Source organism: Syngnathoides biaculeatus, chromosome 19 (assembly GCF_019802595.1).
Source record: "Syngnathoides biaculeatus isolate LvHL_M chromosome 19, ASM1980259v1, whole genome shotgun sequence".
Classification (NCBI taxonomy): Eukaryota; Metazoa; Chordata; class Actinopteri; order Syngnathiformes; family Syngnathidae; genus Syngnathoides; species Syngnathoides biaculeatus.
This window is the reverse complement of record NC_084658.1, coordinates 3,627,998-3,652,651: the sequence shown is the minus strand read 5'-3', so window position 1 is coordinate 3,652,651 and position 24,654 is coordinate 3,627,998. Positions and strand designations below refer to the sequence as shown.

General features: G+C 42.1%; 2 long non-coding RNA genes across 3 annotated transcripts in view; one reads left to right on the top strand and one right to left on the bottom strand.

The window, feature by feature from the left end:
* The window catches only part of LOC133492607 (uncharacterized), a 24,332-nt gene extending 3,413 nt beyond the window's left edge, over positions 1-20,919 (bottom strand). Inside the window, exons 1-4 of the long non-coding RNA XR_009792705.1 lie at positions 20,783-20,919; positions 801-951; positions 419-484; positions 122-273 (exon numbers count right to left, since the gene is read on the bottom strand). This is a non-coding gene — a long non-coding RNA (uncharacterized LOC133492607). The remainder of the gene's footprint in view (positions 1-121; positions 274-418; positions 485-800; positions 952-20,782) is intronic.
* On the top strand, positions 20,227-24,654 carry LOC133492605 (uncharacterized). 2 transcript variants are annotated; one of them, XR_009792703.1, is made up of 3 exons: positions 20,241-20,500; positions 20,831-21,740; positions 24,615-24,654. It is a non-coding gene; the product is annotated as an uncharacterized LOC133492605 (long non-coding RNA). The 2 variants fall into 2 exon arrangements; XR_009792702.1 differs by lacking the exon at positions 24,615-24,654 and having other exon boundaries at positions 20,227-20,500; positions 20,831-21,284.

The following is a 24,654-nucleotide window of genomic DNA, read 5'->3' as shown; positions in this document are numbered from 1 at the left end:
GATGAAAAAAGGAGTGGAAAGGGAAAATCAATTTTCCCATAGAGATGCTGGTTGGTCTAATGGAGGTTTGAAGAGAAAGAGGAGGAAGAGGAGGAGGAGGAGATATTTTTGCTCTGATTACCTCCTATAGCCTCCGTTGGCCAGCTTTCAAACCTAGCGTTGCGACGGCAGCCTCACTCGTCTGACCTTTCTTGGAGGAGGTGTGGCGTCTCGGTGTTTCGCTCGACGCCAATCAAATGCGGCAGGACACCAAAAAGTCTGACATGATTGCAACTAAATGGCGAACAGAAACACAGACGCAGGGAAAAATGGGGGCTTCATGGCAAACGCTTTCCATTTGGCAAAGATGAATCATTTATGAAGAATGGAGAAGGAAAAAAAATGTCATTAAAGCAAATAGAGTGCTGTTATGTCATACAATGTTCAATTTCCTGCATCTTGTTTGATTATTACATCGAGATTGAAGTGGACGCTTGGGATCATGCTGAAAAATACAGAAAAAATATTTGTTACATCATATTCATGTATGTGTCCTAAAACGCCTTATTACAGCATTTCCAGTCAGAAAAAATGCTTTTAAAAGCTTCTCAATTAATGCAATGAAATTATATGACGTAAATCCCCAATCACAAACGTCTCTAAAGTAAAAGTGGCAAAGCGCAAAATTTACTTTGTTACAGTGACTCACAAAAGATTTGGGATAAACTGTGTCACAGGATGTCTGTAAACATAGCATTCGAGCACACATTTCACAAACAGCTTCCATCCATCCATCCGTTTTCTTAGCTGCTTATCCTCACAAGGGTTGCGGGAGTGCAGGAGTTAATCCCAGCTGTCATTGGGTAGGAGGCGTGATACACCTTGAACTGGTTGCCAGCCAATCGCAGGGCATGTCCTTAATGTATGATCCTCAATTCTTCAAGCTTCTCATTTAAAGTCCCACTGAGATCCCTATATACATTGCAAAATAGATGTTGTTATGAAAATTACATATGATATTATTCACTTCAATGTCTATATGAAAAAATAAATATGAGCAGAGAGCAGGTCATTCATGCGCAAAGTTGCGGAAGTCTCGCTCGACATCCAAGTAGTAGCCAAATTGCCTGCTATGTCATTTACGGCCATTGAGAAGATGCTGTGCCACCTTCTATGGGAGACGAACAACATAGATTTCTGGATTTTTCCGACCCCCCTTCTGACACAGAAGCTCTTTTTGAAGAAGAGAACATCTCACAATTGAGTGAAGTGATCGGGGCAATATTACCCTATTGTTTCGAGTCATATTTAGATGATATGCGGATCACTTCTAACTAATGACAGAGTCCCCGACAGTATGTATAACCGTAGCCGGAGCGGCGACAACGCTGCGGCCCGGCACCACAATGAGCCACCGCGGCCCGGTCACAAGCGTTGTCGTCGCAACTGTCATGCGCCCAGCTGGTTCTGGCAGCAGGTCCTCACCTGTGCCCTCATTGGTATTTATTATGCCACGTATTTAAGACTCATGTGTGGTGTCACTAGTTTCCAATTCGTTGTGTGAGTCAGCCTGAGTTTACAAGCTCCTTGTGAGTGATTTGCTTCATTACCACATCCCAACATTCCTATGCCACCACAGCCAAGTCTAGTCAAGTCACTGCCTCAGAATCCTGCATTTGGGTCCTACCCCGTGCAACTTGCTTGTGATGAAAATAGCTCCCTATGACTACTAAAAATAGAAAAAATGGAGCTGAAACTATCCATCTATCCATCCATCCATTTCCCAAGCCACTTATCCTCCCTAGGGCCTGGGAATTGCCTGAGCCTGTCTTGGCTAACTTTGGGCAAAAGACAGATTTTACCCTGAACTGGTTGCCAGTCAGTCACAGGGCACATACAGTATACACCATCAGTCAATGCAAACTGAACCCACACTGCCTGGATCAAAGTCAGACAAAAATAAAATAAAATCGTCTTTTTGTTCCTCCCACTCTCTGTGTCCGATGTAATCAGAGTTGCTGTGTTATGTTAATAGCCATCCAGTTAGCTTGTCATTAGCACTTTGACTTTAAGATGAACACATACCTGTACACGCGAGACAACAGCTAGCTTCTTTCATTCCAATTCAAACAGAGGACGGTCGTGCTTGTCAGTGATCATCAGAAACGGTTCATAACTAGAAAAAATGTCAGCTAACGTCTATCAACATAAAAAAATATGATTAAACAGCAAAAAACAGGAATGGGAATGATACCAGTGTGTTGGTATTGAGAGGTAGAAGTAAAGAAATGTTTCACATATCTTGGTTTAAACCAGGTACTAACACCACTACAGTATATCACTGGAAAGCAGTGTATTACTCTGGAAGATTGTGCTCTCAGAGCCCAATTAGGGAAAGGTGAGAGGCATTAGGTGGAATAAATTGTTTTTGAGTAGAATGGAGGGCTGTATTTTTGCTGTTAAAATATTATATTCCAACCAAGTCATGTTCAGTTATGCGTGTTTTTAGGTTGTTGAGAAGGACGCACAGTAAAACCCTCTCCAATTTAAGGGTCTTTGAGCATCCCTAAAAAAGGACAAGAAAGACCTGCATGAGCTCATGCATGAAGTTCACGCTACAAGCCTCTTCATTTTGATCTAACCAACCAGGACCTTCGCAAGGCATTTCAGACTAACTCTAGATAGCTAAGGAGGATGGACCTGCTGTTATCTGGCATAAGGTGGACAAAATGTGTTTTCTCTATGGGAGATAGTGTGACATTGGTGTGTAACTTTGTTTTTTAAGTAGCTGGGTTACATGCTGTCAAGGTGACATATGGCACGCCCACAGTGAATACCAGGTGAATATATGCACACTGGCACCAAAAACCGAGTCTCACTGAAGTCTGAGGCTACATGGAATTCCTGGATCGTAGAATTTCCTGAGACGTATAAATGTCAAAGAAATCAATTTAGAAAACGTCACACTTGAAGTGAGAAATTAACTTCTTTAGTGGACACAGAAGTTGTCATCACCACTCAGTCGTACATGTTTTTGTATTCTGTATTTAATTAATTCAATAAATGTAATTTAATCTGAATTTTGTACTTATGAGTGAACGGATGCTTGGAGCGGGCTCTTTAGTATAGAAAAGTGAGTGAGTCGGTGGTGATGATCAGCGTTGCCCAGCAACCATGCTAGCTGAGAACACATGGGTGAGTCAATTAAATGGATTTCATGACCCACAATGATATGGACAAAAGAAAACAAACGATTCAAAATACAACTCACCATCACGCCATTAAAATGACTGCAGTTTTTCAGAGTGGTGCTTTACGACAAACTCCAAGCCACCAGCTGCAATGAAGCAATAATACTCCTTGCAGGTAAAACAAAATGTTTGCTGTGGTATGGACACATATAGCCCTTCGGTAGTCTGTCTCCCCACCGTCAGCACAAGTTACGGGCGGGCTGTCACTGGGAGCACGGGAGCAGTTAACTGAATCAAAAAACGTAATATCATGTTTCACCTTCCCAGAGCACTTGATTTACTACAGCCCCTGTAGTGCGGATGAGGAAAAACACTTCAATCTTTTGGAGAATATGCTCTCGACCAGATATGAAAGGGAACACCCACACTTCAGGCCTATATCACCCGCATGTGCGCATATGGCCACAAGGTGCGCATATGATAAAATTAAGTGGACGGCAAAATGGGCTCAGGCAGAAAAGTGAACAGCTGGTTTACAGGTGCACAACCTTTTTTGACTTAAGCACACGGGAAAATATGTCCCGATATGAACAAGTTGAACGGATTACATTAGGACCTTTCCTACTGCAGGAACCTCCACAATAAATCTGGTACCTTGAGTTCCCCATGTGTTGCCCCTGAAAAACACTATCAGTGTACGGAAGGTTACTCCTAGAATATGCCATTCCTCCTGGCAACTAGGGTCTTCCAATCTACCGGGAATTCTATGGAGGGGAAGGTGTCCTTAACAACACTGATTGGTTGACGGACCTCTGTAGATGTTTACTTTTTCATTCACAGATGCGGCATGACACAAGGTTTGAAATTAGGGGATTAAAATACATTGCGAATCAAAACTTCAAATCACTGATTTAGCGTGGGGCCGGTGGACCTCTCAGCAGCCAACCTCGTCACGGGCTTTCGGCACGATCTTCCACCGCTGCAGTAACAAGGTCAACTGCTGGTGGGTGCGTTTCCGATAAGTAGTGGAGGTCCAAGCTCAGATTGTTGTGGGAGCGCCAGAGGAGACCAATACAGGCGTGAGGCTGGCCGGTGACGACACCATGGTGGTCCAATCCAGTCAGTCGTGGGGGAAAAATGTTACAAACCTTTCATATACAGATAAATATTAGCAATATATAAACACATTTACAGACTACACTCAAAATACTTCTCACTGCTGTATTTTAAACAACTGCCTAAGACCATCAAAAGACTGACAAATTCCATAAAATTATCTTTTTTTTTATTTATAAATTGGACCTTATCTAGGTAAGGTATTTGCATTTCCAACCTGGCTCCAGACACTACAGTAAAATGAAGCAAAATGGAAGTAAATGGATATACAAACTGTGCAACGGGATAGGATTAAGTTAAATATCACAAACCCAATTATAATGAAGTTGGGACATTATGTTAAGCAAATAAAAACAGAATACAATGATTTGCAAATGATGTGCAACCTATATTTAATTGAATACACTACAAGGACAAGATATTTAATGTTCAAACTTTTAAAACCTTATTGTATTTAGCAAATAATTATTAACTTGGAATTTTATGGCTGCAACACATTCCAAAAAAGCTAGGAAAGGATCATGTTTACCAGTGTTAATCACTTTTTCTTTTAAAGTATATGGAATGTCTAATTTGTAATGCAAATTAACATTTGATCCTTTGATCTCAAAGGTTCTAAGACAGCAAATGAGGAAAATTTTTAGCAATAGAATCAGAGTCAATGAAAACTGTCGTTTGAATTTCTTAAAGCTTTTCTTTCGTAAAGCAGTTTGAGGACGAGCACAGGTAGGATCTTTCTTATTGGGATTCAGACTCACCATTCCGGTATGTATGTTGAGAGCACCGACAGCCTTCAAATGACAGTTACTCATAGAATGACCAAACTGCCCACAGTACAAGTACCAACGTTCCGTCAGCCAGTGTTGACATACCTCAGGGGAGAGACGGATCCTGCCCAGTTGCATGGGTTCAACCCTGGTGGCGCTAGCCAGTGGATCAAAGATGGTATAAGTTGTCCTCAGTTTTGCTGGGGTTTGATCTGTTACTGAGGCTCGTTCTCACAGAACATCATAATGCATCTTTCCACCAATTTCTGTCCAGCTCGTGATCAGTGAGCCCTTTGTCTATCTTGATAGCGAGAGTGATAGCATGTCCAAGTCGATCAGAAGGTCTAATAGGACCAAATGATTTTGACGGAGAGGGATACCCCTTGAAAAAAATGCATCGAGTAGTGCCCTGTTGTTCCACTGGCCTTTCTGTAATTTGATCAAAGAGCTAACTACCTCACGCTCTGGCTTTGAGAACTGAAAAACCTGCTCCCTAGTCTTAACAATGTCCATGAATGACATGTGACGGAGGTGCGGCTCCATTCGGAAGCAGCTCACGTCCCTGGAGTTTCCCGATAATCTCTCCAGGTGAGAGAGCAGTCGGCAGAGAGCAGTGGGAAGACAGCAGCAGTGGTGGCACGCGGCGCCATGGTGACTGACTCGGCCATTTTCTTGGTCTGAATCATATTGATAAGATAATCAAACTGTGAGACTACCAATAGTGTCCTGCTGCTCTGATAGTTCCTTAAGAAGAAGGTGGAGGGCAGCAAGTTGTCCCTCCTGCTGTGCGATGCATTGTCCCTGCGCTGGAAGGACTTTATGCACCGGATCTGAGTCTGCTGGATCCATTTTCTGACTACTTCGTTCTGTCAAGGACAGAGTATGGGATAGGACCCAATTGACTGCAACATCAAGGGCAGTTGCAGAACAGAATTTTCACTTCAGCAGAGGTTGCTACATGGGGATGCAGTCCAAAAAGGCAACAGTAGCCAAATCATGAGGCAAAAAGGCAAGGACAAAAAAAACATGGCAGGGTCTAACTTCTCTGAGTCAATGATGAGGAACAAGGAACGCAGGAACATGATGGTAAGGTACAATGAACTGGCGACAGATGGAATTAAAAACGCATTATATATGCATGGTTTAATTAAGGAATACAAGGGACAGGTGGGGAGCCTGCTTACAGGAGCAGAGGAGTACGAGGCAGGGTAATGACCCCACCCATGATAAGTCCAGGTACGTCTAGGCGGCTGACTGGCGCTATGACAGTAAGGTAGTCGTAGTACTGTAAGGTAGACTGTCGTGGTGCCAGTCCCTGAACACACAAGCTGAAAGAGGAGTCCTATCAGCCCTTTTTGTCATGTGCTGCTGACCTCGACTCAGGAACTGGTGGGGAGAATACTTTGAAGACCTCATTGATTCCGCCGACATGCCTTCCCATGAAGAAGCAGGGACTGGGGTCTCTGAGGCGGGCTCTCCTATCACTGGGGTTAAGGTCACCTAGGTGAAATAAAGCTCCTTGGTGGCAAGGCCCCGGGAGTGGATGAGATTTGGCCGTAGTTCCTAAAGGCTCTGGATGTTGTTGGGCTGTCCTAGTTGGCACGCCTCTGCAACATCGCAGTGCCTCTGGATTTGCAGACCGGAGTGTTGGTCCTCCTTTTTAAGAAGGGGGACCACAGGGTGTGTTCCAACTACAGGGAGATCGCACTCCTTATCCTCCCCAGTAAGGTCTATTCAGGGGCGCTGGAGAGGAGGGTCCATTGGGACATCGAATGTCAGATTCAGGAGGAGCAGTGCAGTTTTTGTCCTGGCCACGGAACAGTGGACCAGCTCTTCAACCTCAGCAGCCTCCTTGAGAGTGCATGAGAGTTCACCCAACCAGTTTTCATGTGTTTAGAGAAGACGTTCGACTGTGTGCCTCATGGAGTCTTGTGAAGGGTGCTTTGAGAGGAACCAAATCCTTTGATAAGGCCCCATTTCAGAGTTTGGGCCATACTGACGGCAATAAGTCAGACTTGTTTTTGGTGAGCGTCAAGTCTGCCCTTTGTCCCCCACCACAAAATTTCCAGGCATAAACAAGGTGTAGTGGGGGTCTGGTTTGGTGGCCTCAGTATTGCATCTATCCTTTTTGCAGATGATGTGGTTCTGTTGGCTCTATCAGGTGGTGATCGCCAACCCTCACAGGACCGGACCCGCCTGTGTGGAGTTTGCATGTTCTTCCCGTGCCTGCGTGGGTTTTCTCCAGACACTCCGATTTTCCTCCCACATCCCCAAAACATGGAACATTAATTGGACACTCTAAATTGCCTGATGTGCCCTGCGATTGGCTGCCAATCAGTTCTGGGTGTACCATGCCTCCAGCTCATTGACAGCTAGGATAGGCTCCAGCACTCCCCGCGACCCTTGTGAGGATAAGCGGCTAAGAAAATGGATGGATGGGTCTGGAAGGCCAAAGCGTGCAAAGTACATTTGTACAGAATTGCAAGCAGACCTCCACGAGACAATGATTTAAAGCTGGCTTCTTCACAGATCTTCACCAAAAAGTCAACCACTTGGAGCCTGACCAACATTTTTGTGAATCACCGATTGTACTGTTACCTCTATTCACAGGGTACTTATGAGAAAACACATTGCAGTAAATTGTAGATGTTGATGTTTTGGCAGCATGTATGAAAACATGGAGCCTGTTCTTCGGTCATCAGTAACTGCAAGTTCTGCATTTTTTTTTGTGTAAATGCTGTAGTCGCTTTTATACACATACTGTACATACCAATTATGGTTGTAGTGGAAGTACCGAAAAACAGCTGCGGATGTGATAACTATGTATTTTTCTTTACATAAATCTGGTCAATAAGCAGCTTTTAAACTTAATGTTTAAGTAAATCACAAACACAACATTTCTCTTGGATCCTATACATTTTTGGAAGGTTGGGGGTATTTCAAATAACAGCGGCAGCGTGTATTAATGGATTAATGGTGGAAAAAAGTTTTGAAATGATTTGTCTTGCTCTCATGTTTTATATCACAAAAACTTGGCATTTGGGGTGTGTAGAATTTCTATATTAACTCTAGAGGATCCTCGTTCTTGTTTTTGGAATCTGCTTGGAGAGCCTAATATGCTGTTTAGCCATAACATGGGGCTGAATTTGTCCAAATTTAGATATGTTATTGTTCTGCAATATCATAAATATGTGCATTAATCTATGATTACATTATTTTTATTTTATTTCACAGTCGTGATTTAAAATATAAATCTGAAGTTATTCAACAGTTACTCAGTACAATACTTGAGTAGTTTCTTTGTGGAGCCAACTACAGCTTCATACCACATACAGAAATCTTGTCTACTTCTCCATAATTATGAAGATGAGTATAAAAGGTTGTTTGTTTACAAGATCTCTGATTCACTCTTGACCAGTTCAGGGTATACTCTGTCTTTTGCTCAGAGTCAGCTGGAAATGACTCCATCTCAACTATGACCTTAATGACGACTAGCATTATGGAAAATGATGTCTCTCTCCATATGCCCTGCGATTGGCTGGCAACCAGTTCAGGTTGTATCCCGCCTGCTGCCCGATGACAACCGGGATTCGCTCCAGCACTCCCGCGACCTTCGTGAGGATAATCAGCTCAGAAAATGGATGGATGGATGGATGCAGACAAACAAACATTCACAAACACATTTGGATTCAGATGTTGCATTAAGTGAGAGTACCCATAGAAAACCAACGCAAGCACAGAAAGAACATCCAAACTCAATAGGCTATAGATGAGATTCAAAACCGGAACCTTAGGAATAAATAGTCGCCAAGTCCAGTATTCTTGTAGGGATGCATTCTTTGCATGATTTTTTACTAAATAATTATTTGCTATGACATTTAGTAGAAAAACTGATTTTCTTGCCCAGGGAGAAAGAAGAGCAGGTCCAAAGCATGGACAGATGTGGTCGAAACCTTTAAACCTTGTTTAGCTTTGATCAATCAGTAACTTTACTTGGGAAATGAAAACCTCACACATTTATAAATGTAATTAGTAGATGTTACCAAAGCATTTAGTATTTTGTTATTATAATTCCCACTCCTTTGGTTCTTTGTGTTCTCTCTCTCTTTCTCTCCCTCTCTGGGCCTCGGAGGTGAAAGTGGCTTCCATGGCAACGGCACACTCTGTTTATGCCACCACCTCTCACTTCATCACAAGCTTCGATGGCTGTGATTTGCATGCACGGACCCTCCCACCCTGCCACAAGCCCAAACATATACAGGTATTTTAGGTTGAACACAATTAGGACAGGTTGCAATTAGCATTTATTCTCAGCTGATAACTTTGCCCCCCACGTGTACGCTGGTTGCAGTTTGCTTAAAAAAAAAAAAGTGTTCACCTTAAAATATCTGAAATATGTTAATGTAATCACATCTTGGCTTTGCTAACAGTTCACTCTTTGCACATAACCACTGCAATTAGAAACAATGATTATGACTTTTTTTTTTTTTTAAACCCAAGTCAGTCTCTTCCAATGAGGAAAGTGTGTGTGTACGTAGAGACAGAGGGTGTGGGGGGTTTCTGGCCTGTCAGATCCCCTGCAGGGCAGAAAGGATGGGGAGAAAATACTGTAGATTCCATACCAGGAAATCCATTAGAGCAGGGGGCCTTGTTGGGGCTGTCATGCACGCACAGAGCAGCCGCCGTGTCTCTTCTGAACAAATCCTCATTAGGTGTCATTTCCAAATGACAATCAGCAAGTGGGGGCAAGAAAAGCATCCAGGGAAAGACATAATAAAAACTGAGATACACAGAAAACCAAGAAAAGGGAGTGGACGGATTTTCATTTGGCTGCAGACTTGTTTTCTGTTATCGTTACTTAGTGAGCTGGATAGAATTGTTGAGTTACATGTGGAATAGGCACCACTTTTTGGAAAAAGGGGTGAGAAAAGAGAGAAGTAGGAGGAGCAGCCAGAGAGAGGTTAATTTGCACATATTAGAGAGGGCAGGATTTTTCATGAAAAAGAGATTGAAGTTGATATATGCCTGTGTGCTCCTGACACACTGTAATCTCTGATTGTGTTAAGTCCTTGACAGAACAAAGGATTGTCGTCCCCCCCGGCCGCCCCTGACTCACTTTTTCTCCCTCTCCCTTTCCCTCTCTCTCCCAACCATTGTAGATGATTGCAGATCAGGAGGAGAAGCAGAGACAAAAGTGTCACATCGTCCCCCACGTGAATCCATGCATCCTTCCATGTCGCGAACAGGAAGTGCTGGTGACAGTTCCTGAGGCACAGGCTTGGTGGCCACTTCATTAGGAACTCTTGCTCCGAAGAGATCCAATCGAAGAAATGTGCGAAAATATGCATTAAAACATTCAAAAACAATAACGCTCCTTACGCAACATGTTTTATTGTCAGGGTTGCATAAAACATACCCGTACAAAATTCACAAGCGTTGCTTTATCCCTGAGTGACTATTTATATTGTATTTACATTCATTAAATGTCAATGCATCCATATACTTTATTGCTTATCTGCACAGGGTCCTGGGGAGGATAAGTTCATCCCAGCTGACTTCAGGTGAAAGGCAGATGACAGCTTAGAGTGGTTAGTAGTCAATAACAGGGCGCTCGTCAAATGTCTCCACGGAACAAGCAAATACTGTACACATTTTCCTAATTCAAATAAACCCTCCTGCTGTGAGTCCTAGCGGGGAAGCTTGCATATCTCTGACCCTATAAGCAAACCCTACTGGATAGGTTCTGCCCAAAAACAGCACTGTGGCCCCCCCATGTTGGGGGTTCAGCCTGGGGTTAACAACCCCATCTTGGGTGGGGTGAGTGGTTGTGTGGGGAGGGCAGGAAGACAACATTACAAGAGACCAAAAAGAAAACTTTGTTCTGGGAGTAACAGGAACTTCAAGTAGAAGATGTATGAAATTTAGCAATGAAAGCCAGAAGCCCCCGGAAGCCCCTGGATTGACCAGCCTAATTTCAATCAGGAAGAACATGAGCACTGAAATGCAGAATGTGATAACTATGTATTAAGCAGGAAAAACATCCCAAACAGAAGATAAGATGCAAATGTACAACCTTGGAGCTATCAGGAATTAGTGAGCCAAGATGGAGACAAGCCGGACAGAATAGATGGCGGAGTAGAAAAATGCTGCTATACTCATGAAGCTGGAACTGCCCTCCACACAGAAGGGGTTGCATTTACAGTATGTTAACAAGGCCCAAGAACCCAAGAAACCCTGATAGGATGGGAGGCTAATGCACCAAGAATTATCAAGGCTTCATTAAGAACGATGAAATACTATCATGGCATGTAATCCAAGAGGAGTAAAAGGGTTTTATGATTATAGAACATGTGGGGGATTTTACTCATAGGTCAAGTCATAGGGATTCAGAGAAATGAATGGAAATTGGGAGAAATTTGCAGACAACTGTGCTATCAAAAAAGTTCCTTGTTGGAGGCAGTATACTTCTTCACGACAAAATGCACAAAACGACGTGGATTACAGCTAGATTCATGCCCCTTGTCTTCTATGCTTCCACTCCTGTCCCTGTCCTGTCTTATCTTGTCCTATCCTTCACTCACAGGGTGGAACTACTGCCCCATACAACACTCAAATCTAATTTGTCTTTGTTATAGGTATGTAATGATTTACTTTAGTCATCTTGTTAACAGCCAGTGATTTCTCTTTTTTTGACTTCTTTTCTCACACTCCACAAGAAAACTTGTTCTTTTTGACTAATCTACTTTTATTAATCCATCCATTATCTGGGCTGCTTATCCTCATAAGGGTTGCGGGAGTGCTGCAGCCAATCTCAGCTGTCCATCAAGCAGGATGCAGGGTACATCCTGAACTGGTTGCCAGGCAATTGCAGGGCACATAGAAACAAACAACCATTCACACTCACAATCGCACCGATGGGCAAGTTAGAGTCTCCAATTAATGCATGTTTTTGGGATGTGGGAGGAAACTGGAGTGCCCTGAGAAAACCCACCCTGTCATGGGGAGAACATGTAAAGAACACAAAGGCGGGGCTGGGATATGAACCCTGGTCCTCAGAGCTGTGAGGCAGACGCTCTAACCAGTCATCCACCGTGCCGCGTCGATTGACTTTGATTCTCAATAAATATTCATCAAAATACAAAGAAACCACAGTGGCAGCTTGAAAAGTCCACTGTGACACAACAATTCTGTTCTGGGATAAAAAGCATACAGATCCTCCTCTGTGCTTTACCTAAGCGCCGCAATGGACACAAAAAAAAAAAAAACGATTCACCAAAACCCTCCAGATATCCAACCTGCACAGAGATTTTTCCATCAGATGTGATGCACGTAGCTGTGGAGAGAAAAGATCTCGTGCTGAAACAGAAAAGTGGAAAGGCACCAGGGTCAGATAACATTCCGGCAGGAGCTTTAAAGGGAGACACTGACATCACACTGGAACTACTCTATCTGAAATTCTGAATGATCTGGGAAGAGAAACAACTGCCAAAAGATTGGAGAGATCCTCTAAAATAGGAAATCTGGACAATTGTAGCAATTACAGGGGATCATCTCTTTGTCAGCTAATTTTTGAAGGAGCGTTTTGGATGGAATGAATCATCGAGTATCTGATGGTGTAGTGATGCACTCACCTGACTTTGGTGAAGGCAGCATGGGTTCTGTTCCCACTCGGTGACGGTGTCTATATGTGTGCCTTGCGACTTTCCCGTGATCCTTGTGAGGATAGGCGGCTCAGAAAATGGAAGGATCGATGGAGGGATGCATTGACAGGGCAGCCATGATGGCAGGAATTCTATTTGTTGGGGAATCAGGCTCTGTGCAGTGAGAGTGCACATGGTAACCGTGTTTAAGAGGAATACAACACACAAGTCTATGGTGTATGGAGCATACTATTTTAGTTACAGTATATTTTGTGGGGGGGGGGCTGTTTATCTATGGCAACGGATATGGAAATAAGAAGTACATTAATTCCTCGTGGCTCATAAGAGCAGTGTACCTTGACTATGACAACAATGTCACCATCAAGCAAACCATTGTGGTAAGTTTGGATGAACTTGAAAAATTGTCAAACATTTCCAACCTCTTTTATATTTCCTATAATAACTTTATACTGTACTGCAGATTTTAGGGCACAAATAAAAGTACAAAACAATAATTTTATCCTGTGCAATAATATGGGTGCTTATCTACACCCAAAAAAAAGTGTTTCAACATAGCAGATACTCAACTGTGATGAAAAAGCACCCCCCCCCCTTAGTAGTCCGTTAAATCGAGGTTCCACGATATCTATGTATCATGATATAGCTAACAGGAAGTTAATAACTAGTAATTTACAGGTTGTAAGTTGTGTTGCCAGTATCCTCGGACTTCCAGTACCTTTTCTTGGAAAGAAATATCTTGAAGCCATTTCTGTTTACGGCGTTGATGACATTGAAGTGAGAGCATTTTGTGATTATTTTGTGGTATAGTTACGGTTTTACAGGGGGAAGTTTTTTTTTTAATGATGAGGTTCTATTGTATTGCTAAGCATTACATCTCGTTGTGCTGATGGAGTACAATTTATTTGGCCAGTAAGTTTCATTCCTAATGTATTTTTGCCTGGCATGGGCCACACTTCAAACCTATGCTGGGAACAAGAGAAGCAATAATAACAACTGCTCCTTGTCGATTTGAGATTGGCTATTTTGGACACACACCGTCGACATAAATCTCCCCCTTTTTGCTTTGTTTAGCGCTCCCTTTTATCTACTTTTACCTCGGGCCACATCTGTCATTCCACGGTGGAGTAATACCTGACCTTTGACTTGAGTTAGCGCAGCCCACGGACCTGTTTGGTACATACACACAGAGGGGAGGTATTGATTGGCGATAGATGGCTAAACCGGGACGGTGCCTGATAACAAGGCGATATTTGATGTTTGTTGTAGAGCAGGAAGTGAGATTAAATCACAATAAGCAGTCTGCTCTGTCCTTGGCTCTGTCGTCACTTGAGGCTTTGTACGAGTCTTGGACTTAATCCTAAAGGATGAGCCCATACAAGGGTGCCCAGTCCGGTCCCTGGTAGAGCCATTGATTAACACAGCTTCTGTTATTCAAGGGCAGGTTTTTTTACTTATGCACAAAACCAAGGTTCTTACCATTGCAAGCTTTTAGATGCCTCATTCAAACAGACCAACCTTTTTGTTTTCCATGTTGTCCGCTGAAAGGCATCAAGGAATGTTTGTGCCACCCCAGAAAGATGAAGAACAATACTTAAAACATAAACCCGCACACACATACACACAAAATGTGACTTTTTAGTCACATCTTTTTGGCAACCAGCTAAAAGTTTGTTAAATCTTAACACAGTATACTTCATCATGAAATATATCATTTTTGAATATGCTGACTGACTTTATTGTGCTTGTAAGTGCAAATTGGTGGTACCAGTGAGGTGAAGCTATGCAGCAGAAATGCTATAAATATTTGAAGTACTTCAAATATATTGTATTAGCGTTCATGTGTCAGCCTCCATACAATCTCACACTCCCTGTCATTGTCCCGCAGATGCTTATGGAGCCGCACAGGTGCAACGTGTGCATTTTTGTACAGATAAAGCTAAAGTCCAAGCGGCAAGGTGCGGTTCTATAACCCATACAGGATCCAAAGCAGCATGTATGTATGAAAGGCCGTGTATGTTGGCTAGTGTGCTAGTGTAGTAGGGTCTCAAGGGTTAGGAGATTATGTAGACAAAAGGTGCACCTGGTGCTTTAGATTGAGTTTCTTTCCTCCACTTCCTCCCTTGACACCCCCACCCCCGATCCCACCCCCAACCCGCCCACCTTCACTTCTATCCCCTCTCCGTGTCTCCTTCAGTCATTTCCAATGTCGCCATGGGACTTTTAAAACATTAGCTTGAAGAACTGTGTCGCTAATAAGTGCCAACAGCTTGGGAACAAGGGAGACAAATGTGTTCTTCATATGAAAAATATCCTACAACCACTTGTTGTAAAGTATTTCTGCAGTTTCTCCATGACTACTGGTATTTGGTCAATGGCTGCCATTCACATAGTTTTGCATTTTGCCTTGAGAGTTGTGACTGACACCAACCATCATAGACAATAACTAAACGTTATGTACACATTTTGGTTATAATTTGCAACACTGTAGGTTTGCACAGCATCATAGTAAGAGGTAAATAAAAATTTCCTCAGGCATATACCGTAATTTCCGGCTTACAGAGCACACCGGATTATAAGACTCACCCAGTACATTTGTAAAGGAAATACCATTTGGTACTTACATAAGATGCACCTGTGTAAAAGCCACAAGTGCCCACATTGAAACCCACATCGAAACACAAGATATTTAAAAAGAAAGACAGGGCTGGTTAAAAAAAAAAAAAAAAACATACCGGTAAACAAAACAACCGCAGCAGCTACACAGCAGCAACACAGTAGCAAAGCACTAATAGAGCTGGTTAAAATAAAATAAAATACCTAAATCACTGAGACACGGCAGTAACACAGCAGAAACACGCTAGCGCGGCGCTAACAGGGTAGGTTAAATAAAAACATACCGGTAAAAATCACTGAGACATGGCAGTAACATAGCAGCAACATGCTGGCACAGCGCTAACAGGGCCGCTTAAAAAGCACAAACTGGTAAAAGTCACTTCCTCGGCACATATATTCCACTCGTCTGACTTTTACCTTTTCTGCTCGAGTGCCCCCTTGAGGCCGTTAGAAAAAAATGCACAAATTAGCTGCATCACCGCATAGGTCGCAGGATTAAAAGCGTGTGAAAAAAGCTGCGACTTATAGGCCGGAAATAAATAATAATAAATGAATGTATCTGTCTCCTTGTGCTCTGACCATCTGATTGGTCATTCAACAAACTCAACAAACACCACGGGAAAGAAAGGTACTGATAATCCATCCATCCATCAATTTTTCTGAGCTCACATTTGTCTGGGTATATGCTTGATATGCAGTGAAGAAAATAAATACATGAACACCCTGAAATTTTCTTCGTAGGTGCATGTCCACTGTGAGAGAGAATCTAAAAAGAAAAATCCAGACATCACAATGTAAGATTTTTTAACAATTTATTTGTATGATAGAGCTGCAAATAAGTATTTGAACACCTGAGAAAACCAGTGTTAATATTTGGTACAGTAGCCTTTGTTTGCAATTACAGAGGTTAAATATTTCCTGGAGTTGTTCACCAGGTTTGCACACACTACAGGAGGGATTTTGGCCCACTCCTCCACACAGATCTTTAGATCAGACAGGTTTCTAGGCTGTCTGTCGCTGAGAAACACTGAGTTTCAGCTCCCTTCAAAGATTTTCTATTGGGTTTAGGTCTGGAGACTGGCTAGGCCACGTCAGAACCTTGATATGCTTCTTACGGAGCTACTTCTTGGTTTTCCTGGCTGTGTGCTACAGGTCATTGTCACATTGAAAGACCCAGCCACGACCCATCTTCAATGCTCTGACTGAGGAAAAGAAGTTGTTCCCCAAAATCTCACAATACATAGCTGTGGTCATCCTCTCCTTAATACAGCGCAGACGTCCTGTCCCATGTGCAGAAAAACACCCCCAAAGCATGATGCTACCACCCCCAGGCTTCACAGTAGGGATGGTGTCCTTGGGATGGAACTCATCATTCGTCTTCCTCCAAACACGGTTAGTGGAACTATAACCAAAACGTTCTATTTTGGTCTCATCTGACCGCAAAACTTTCTCCCATGACTCCTCTGTATCATCCAAATGGTAGTTGGCAAACTTAAGACGGGCCTTGACATGTGCTGGTTTAAGCAAGGGAACCTTCCGTGCCCTGCATGATTTCAAACCATGACGTCTTAGTGTATTACCAACAGTCACCTTGGAAACGGTGGTCCCAGCTCTTTTCAGGTCATTGACCAAGTCCTGTCATGTAGTCATGGGCTGATTCCTCCCCTTTCTATGGATCATCGAGACCCCACGAGATGATATCTTGCGTAGGACTGCACTCCGATTGAGATTGACCATCATGTTTAGCTTCTTACATTTTCTAATCATTGCTCCAACAGTGGACCTTTTTTCTCCCAGCTGCTTGGCAATTTCTTTGTAGCCCTTTCCAGCCGTGTGGAGTTTTACTATTTTGTTGATTGTATGGGCTGGACAGGTGTCTAAATGCAGATAACGACCTCACACAGGTGCATCTGATTCAGGATAATACATGGAATGGAGGTGGACTTTTAAAGGTGACCTAACAGGTCTTTGAGGGTCAGAATTCTACACCATAGGCAAGTGTTCAAATAATTATTTGCAGATATATCACACAAATAAATATCATACATTGTGATTTCTGGATATTTCTTTTTAGATTATCTCTCTCACAGTGGACATGCACCTACGATGAAAATTTCAGACCCCTCCATGATTTCTAAGTGCGAGAACTTGCAATATAGCAGGATGTTCAAATACTCATTTTCTTCGCTGTATAAATTATAGTGTATACACTGGCCTATGTGTACAATATGTCAGCCATGATCCATGGAAACGATTTGAGCAGCTTGCTCTCAGGTGTCAGTGATGCAGGACAACAACGTTTGAGTATGAGGCTACTTTGTGTCCATTTACAAATTTGGCCTTTGTTACATGACACATAACACAGCGAATGGATCCTTTCATGCACACACACCTTTTACAAAGCACTAAAAACTTGACCACCATCTGCTATTATTTGAATATTTTCACACAAAACACGCTGATTTATTTTCTGACTGAGGTCTTCGTACTGCTTTCGTGTGAGTGTGTGTGTGTGTGTGTGTGTGTGTGTGTGTACGTTTGCAATCGCACGTGAGGATAAGCTTTGTGTGCTTCTTTGTGCATTCATGCTCTTGTGGGCATCTAATGTGACCCCCACCTCCAACTCTCTCCCTTCCCTTCCCTTCCCTTCCTTCCCTTCCCTTCCCTTCCCTTCCCTCCCTTCCCTTCCCTCCCTTCCCTTCCCTTCTTCTTCCAACTTCCAAAACACAAGCACCAACGTTCCCCTCTAGCCTCGTGGTCTCTGCCTGCATAATAAATGAGGCCTGGGGATAAGGTGGAAGAAAAAAAATAGAGGGTGTGGGGGGGGGGGGGAGTCTCTCACTCATACGCAGAACGATGGACTGTACCGTTATATACCGCCTGGGTTCATACCGTTGACCAGCTGTTGCTGTTGGGGAAAGCTCCCTTTTCATGCTTGTTTCTCAGATATTTATTGTAATTTCAGGAGCTTTTTCAAAAAATAAACTACAATAAAGGCCTAAAGGTCATTACTGGTTTATACATTGTTAACACTTTATTTATGCATTATTTTGTTTCCACTCACAAGTAATTAACTGTTCCAAGATATTAACAGGAAGTGTAGTATCTTGCATGCGAAGTAGACAGCTCACATATATTCGAAATATTGTACTCTATATATAATGTTTGCAAAGAACACAATAAAATCCAAAGATCTTCTAACATCCACCCATGCCTTTTTTTAAGTAAATGACATGTTCACGTCGATCCATAGAACACACTGCAGTTAAGTAAATTAATGCCGCTGGACTCTATTTAAGAGAATGTAGTAATATTAAGAATTTACAATACATCATATTTGAGGGTTCAAGGGATTAATGTTATAATTTTTTAAACTCCACTTTGACTCATTCACTAAATATGACCGTACTGTTAGTCTAATGTTAAACACGAAAAAATTAAAATTAAATAACAAAAAAAAACACATGCTTGAATGCAAAATACTATGATAATTACATATTTATCAAACACTACAAGGATAATATGGCAATGTTATTAATTAGTTCGCGTGTACAAATGTGAAAACTGTTGCTGTGAAAACTAATTTCCCTTATTTTTATCTTCATTTTCTTCTACGTTTCCGTTACAGTAGTTTGGGAATGCATCACTTGACCTTAGAAGATTTATGAATTCAGACTCAAATTTGAAGAATATTAAGGCCTTAATTTGGGAAAATGTAATCTAAGAACACAAGTGGGTCTAGGATCAGAGCTTTGGGGTGCTGAGCCCCCAGCGAGGCGAGATCAATTTCACTCCATAGTACATTTTAATGCCATTGAATTCCCACATTTCTGGGATTAAAAAGCACAACATTTTCTCAGAAATTGAAATCTGATAACGGTTACTTAAATGTCTGGCCAAAGGAAGAATTAATTATAAATAAATAAACTTATTCACATTGTAGCAAGGAAGTATGAATTCTTCATAATAGTTAATACTGCATAATACTGGTTGCCAGTACCTAGTCTAAGCCACTGCTGCGTCACTAAGCAGGCCACGTTCATTCATAGTGTGTTTTTTCGATGAGTACATGCAAAAATGTAAAAATCCTCCCACCTCCTGCAGCTCCTTCCTTGCTTTCTATGAGATAATCAGAAAAGGGCACACACACACACACACATGCACAGGTGGGTGTGTGGAATTTGATTAGAGGACTTCTTAATAATATCATATCCATGTGGAAGCCAGTGCTGTTTGATGAGCGCTGAAATCAAATTTGTCAACCTGACAACACTGGCCAAAAAAGGGGGGGGGGGGGAAATAATTAATAACACATCCCTCTCTGTCCATTGTTCACATGGTGGTGCTGTGAGGTGGACACATTACACATAAGAGAGTCCAGCCCCTCAGCATGCAAGTTCTGGAAGAATTCGTAATGAGATCAGAGCCCACATACAGCCAATCACTTGGAAGTAATTATCAGTAATGATCTGCGCGTGACTGATCTATTTTTACCTGATGATCAAAACCAGAGCTCATCCAACATCTATATCCCGTCACATTCATTATAGGCCCGCTCACTTCCATTCATCTCTGCCAACACCGCCACGTTCACCGGGATGCAAGAAACAGAAATAGAACATTATCGGCGTGTCCATTTCAACATCCTCCATCCATCCATTTTCCATTCGTTCACTCACACAAAAAGACAAACTACACACTGGACTGGTCACCGGTTAATCGCACGACACCCCCCATTTGAATGCATTCCTGTTTTTTGTTTTTTTTATGCTCAATGACAGATTTGCTGGGAAAAAAAAACCCCACCAACAACTTCAAAACAGAAGACATTAAACAAGGGCTTGTGTTTGACTATAAGTGAATTTATACATAATTCAGTGACTTTCGGTTGGGGGTGGGTCACGTGGCTTCACTGCCCTCCTGCTTGATGGTCCTCAAAGCAGACAGCAGGTCGCCATTATAGACAGAAGTCATACGTCTTATTTATACTGCCATGACGAAAAGAGTAGAAGAACAAGAATAGTTTAGAGTGGGTAAAAACCAACACCAATTTACTCACAGGTGATTGACAATGAGATAAGACTGCAATGTTGTAAAGTATTATTTAAAAGCGGACTTCACAGATTCGCGATTGACTGTGAATTCACCACATGGTCAACCATGCTGGAAAACGGTAATATTTTTAATTTAATTAGAATATGACTTATTTGAGCTTTTTTTGTGTGTGCGTAATAACGGCGCCAACAAGGAAGTTGTTTGCTGTCCGAGGCTGCATTTCCTTTTCATAAGAGGGGAAAAGCAGACGGCACAAATTCACACAACGAAATCATGTTGTTCGATTTTTTTTTTTTTTTTTGTGGTTTGTTTGTTTGATATATATGTATATATATATATATATTTTATTTATATATACATTTAAATTGCTGGATTAAGGTGCGTTTTACCACCCGCTTACCTCCAACTCACTGATTCTTTTTTCCCCCCACGAATTTCATTGAGCCAGTTATGCGAGCGGGCCACCGGGGGAGAGACGGCGAGCTATGCCGCGCAGGAATTCCCTCTGCCGGCAGGCGGGCGGACAACACCGCTGAGTTCCCCGGAGGTCGCCTCTGCCCTCGAGACGAGAAGGGAAGCCTATCGTCAATCGCACTGAATATTACATTCACTTTTACATATTCACACAATATATGAACATTTCAAAGTCATGAATTATGTAAGAATTGAAATGCGTTTGTTTGTGTGTTTGTAGATTTAGCAGAAGATTAAACTTTTAAGAAAAATAGAATAAATCGATTTTTTTATGAGACGATTGCTCCAAAAATCTTGAAACATTTTTGATGTACGTTTTTTTTCCTGCCGAATTTGATTCGATTTTTTTTAAAAGCGGTTTCTTCAAAAAGGAATGTATCTACTTGAAAAATCTTGTAACGTTTTTTTAAAAAAAACAATGCCCCACATTTCTGTTGAACTTGCATCCTTTGCCTCGTACAACGTTTTAACTTGAAAAAAATAGTTTTGCTCAAGCAAGTTCTTGGTACATTATATAACGTCATAACAATCAATATGGAGCTGTGTGTGTGTGTGTGTGAGAGAGAGAGAGAGAGAGAGAGAGAGAGGGAGAGAGAGAGAAAGAGAGAGAGAAAGAGAGAGCCAGCACCTTGTCATTTTGCAGGAGAACTGAGAATGAGAGGCATGAAGCAGGATCCTGCTGCTTCTTTTGGCCACAATTACCCTACAGGAGAGGGACCTGTGCGGGGGCATGCAGACACACACACAATCCTCCCTGGGAATTGCCTCAGCTGTTACCCCCTACGCTGAGCTTGTTCTCGTCCTCCTGCCTCGACCCTAAAACCTTATCTGGCAGCTCTGGTTCCTCAGGGCGCAGTACTGAGGCCCCTGGCAACTGACTGCAGGTTCCCGCCAGGATTAAGCCTCTTTAATGACATCCACTCTGTGATGATTTACACTGTATTACTGTATACATCAGCGGCTGTCTAGTCTTGCTAATGGTTTCTTACTCTTGAGCCTCTTTCCCGCTCCACATTTATTGTTCTTTGTTGCTTCCGTTTAAAGAAGCAATCTATTTAAACAATGGAAAGAAATTACAAAGATGTATCCAAATGTGGAGAAATTATTCATAACACTACAATTATTTTTTTCCATTTAATTGCAGAGTAGGTGATTTTGTGTAATCATGAAAGAGAACATTTTGAAATCATCAATCCATCCATTTTCTTAACTGTTTATCCTCACAAGGGTTGCAGGAGTGCTGGAGCCCATTCCAGCTGTCAACAGGCAGGAGGCGGGGTACACCCTGAACTGGTTGCCAGCCAATCGCAGGGCACATAGAGACAAACAGCCGCACTCACAATCACATCTAGGGGCAATTTAGAGTGTCCAATTAATTTTGCATGTTTTTGTGAAACAGCTACATTGAAAACATAGCATCTGAATTGACATACTGTATTTTAAACAACATTTATGACAGAAAAATAATAATAATTGGAACCTTCATAGATACCCCAGCAAAATTTAAGATCTATATTAAAAAAGGGTTAAACTGTTTACAATGTTGTAAAACTGCACTGAACAATACTGAGTATTAATAATATTTCAGGTTGTATGGATCTAAAAATAATGAGAATAAACTCAATCTAAGTGATAGTCCTGTTATGTGTAAAATAAAATTAGATACATTAGAATTCTATCAATACAGCTCATTAAAAACAGTAACGGATAAAATACTTATCAGTATATTCATGCAACAGATGATGGAGTAAAATAAAATTAGATACATTAGAATTCTGTCAATACAGCTCATTAAAAACAGTAACGGATAAAATACTTATCAGTATATTCATGCAACAGATGATGGAAAATGTTTGGTTGACTTTCAGAAACTCTTTGTATATGGCATGTTATTCTACAAAAATGCTCCCTGTTGACTGCAAAGGAAATTTGCCAATATGCACACACATTCATGTCATACATCAGCAGAAGTCTCGCAAAGCTTTCCATCTGTTTCTTGAGCTAGGCACAAATTCACCCACTGATTCGTTTTTTACCAAATAGAACTGGATCTCTACACACGCACGTGCACATTCACGATGCCAGTTGAGGTATGTGGCCTATGGCCTTACTTTAATCATTCGAGGCTGAACCCTCCTGCAGTGGTTCTCAAGCAGACGTCTCCTTTTTTTTCTTGCGAGTCATGTTTTGACTATGTATCAGGCACCTGGTCAGGCGGCATACGGGGGTCCTCCATCAGCTGCTACAAGCACCTCCCCCAAAACACCCGAACTCCCCACCTACTTCACCCCAGGGATGTGGGGGTAGGGAGAGCTGATGATGGACACAGTGGCTCTGCTGTGTTGGGAAGCAGCTTAGAGAAGACAAGCTCCTAGGTGGGGCTAGTGATGTGTGTGTGTTAAACAGGCTGCGTTTGACTGACAGGTCTGATAGTGTGTAAAGGCCAGAGGAAGGGGGGGGGGGGTGAGTATTTTGGGGTGAATGAGCAAGTGCTCGGTGAAGAGAGGAGAAAGGGGTGTGTGTTGAATTCGTTGAATTGTGTCGGGGGAAGGGGTTGAATCATTTGGTGAATTTTGTCATGAATGCCCGTGAAGTGTATGTGGGGTGTGTGTGTGCGTGGGGGGCTTTTAATTGCCAGGGCAGAAGCAGATGTAGCAGTGCGGCACCTCCACCTTTAACATGCACACGTTCTTTCTTAGCAGCTGGAAGTCATCAAATGTATGTGTGCATGCATTTATTGACATCAGCCTTGGAGAATTGTTAAAATGGAAAGACGTTAACACTAGCGGCACTTCTTGGGTGTACCATCGTGTGTGGGTGTTTTAAATATAATCTCATTTCCTCATCCATTGTTATCACTGCTGCATCGTCATTCCACAAAGTAAATAGCACCCGACATGAAGGCGGTCATTTTGCACAGTCATCAAATAGTGTTTACATGCCCCCCGAAGTGAAATGTTAAATTCGCAGGTTTTAATATTTACTTTGGTGGCATGGTGGAGCAGCTATAGAGTGTTGTCCTCACAGTTCTGTGGACCAGGATTTAAATCCCGGCCCCGCCTGTGTGGAGTTGGCATGTTCTCCCCGTGCCTCCGTGGCTTTTCTTTGGGAACTCTGGTTACTTCTCACATCCCAAAAAACATGCATTCATTGGAGACTCTACATTACCCCTTGCTGTGATTGTGAGTGCAGCTTTAGCCTGTCTCTATGTGCCCTGTGATTGGCTGGCAACCAGTTCAGGGTCTACCGTGGCTCCTGCCTGATGTCAGGGGGGATAGGCTCCAGCATTCCCGCAACCCTTGTGAGAATATGTGGCACAGAATATGAATGGATGGATAATACCTAGTTTATTACAGTGGTCACATACTGTATATGCTCACCCGTTACCCCATTAATATAGCATCCTCATCATTGTTAAAAAAATAAATCAAAAACAAAATCTCAGTGGCGTAAATTGAGACAATACTGAAAATGAACTTATTTCCCTATTTACCATGTGCACTGTCAAATACAGCCAGACAATATTTTGTCAACTAGTAGATGGCTAAAAGAATGTCAACTAAATGGAAAAAAAAATGCAGTTAATTTCTTCTTGAGTATGAAGTAAAAAATCTTGCCTCTTCTAAGATTTGAAAGTGATAAATTATAGAAAAAAATTACACTAAGCACATTTGTCCAAATTATTACATTTAGGAAATAACTCCTATGCTGTTTTTAGTCAAGTAGTATCTTGTTTTTTGTTCAATCCTTTGGAACAGGATTTGCAGTGGCAGATTTATGGAAAATTGTCATCTGAAC